Below are 1,179 nucleotides of genomic sequence, written 5' to 3' on the forward strand. Positions count from 1 at the left end.
TGCTCATTTCAGACAGAAGATCAAGAAAATGAATAATTACTCTGTAACAGACATTAACTAGATTTCTACTTTGAATGAGGATTGAAAATCATTTATACTGTTTCACAGTTGATTTAAAATGAGTAGTTCACTTCAACATTTAAAATGGTTTGAACTAAACACACTTTTGATTATCAAGATATTGTAAAATAGTAATGATAATAAAAAAGAGAGTGTTCTTTCAATTGATCAGTGCAGGACACACTTAGAAAGTCTCTGGATGGACTTGATTTTGTGTTTCTGGACTCAAATCAATGAAATACAGTTCTTGTCCCAGGAAGGCCCTCAAGGTCAGGATTTGACCTGAGGCTTAGTTCACTACACATGCTACTGACCTAGATATTAAATGGATGCAGCGTTTATTTCTAAGAACTAGTAGTTCAAAGGAGGGCGGCATGGTGGCTCGGTTGGTAAATCTGTTGCCTCTCAACGAGAAGATTGCTGGTTCAAATCCCTGCCCAGGACCCTTCTGGGTGGAGTTTGCATGTTCTGTCCGTGCTGCGTGGGTTTTCTCCGGGTGCTCCGGTTTCCTCCCACAGACCAAAAACATGCATGTTAGGCTGATTGGTAACTCTAAATTGTCCCTAGGTGTGAGTGAGAGAGTGAATGGTTGTTTGTCTAGTTTGTCTCCATGTGTCCCTGTGATGGACTGGAGACCTGTCCAGGGCGTACCCCACCTCTCACATAGTGATAGCTGGTTATGGGCACCCCTGACAACCCTGCCACCCAAAAAAAGAAGAAGCGAGTAAAGATAATGGATGGATGGATGGACAGTAGTTTAAAGGCTTCCAATTTATATTTCTAACAGAGACCATGTTCAGAACTGGCACTAACATCAATTCTGGTGATCCATTTGTTTCTGGAGCACTAAATACAGGTGTGAATGGCCTCAATGTGCAAAACCCATTTCAAAGGACCCAGGAAGAGGTATCCCTGGAATGTGAAAAGAAGCAAAAGGGCCAGTTTGCTAAGTCGGCTAAATGCTAACAACAAACCTGCTCTTCCAGCACTGATTTATGTTGATCAGTGGACAATAGGATAGACTTAATAAGACTCCAACTGAACAGCTACGGAGAAATGAGGCGCTGCTGTGTGTTTTTCCTGATGTTTATATGCCACATGGCATTAATGCTAATCTGG

The sequence above is a fragment of the Nematolebias whitei genome, chromosome 6 (genome assembly GCF_014905685.2).
Source record: "Nematolebias whitei isolate Nwh7 chromosome 6, NemWhi1, whole genome shotgun sequence".
NCBI lineage: Eukaryota > Metazoa > Chordata > Actinopteri > Cyprinodontiformes > Rivulidae > Nematolebias > Nematolebias whitei.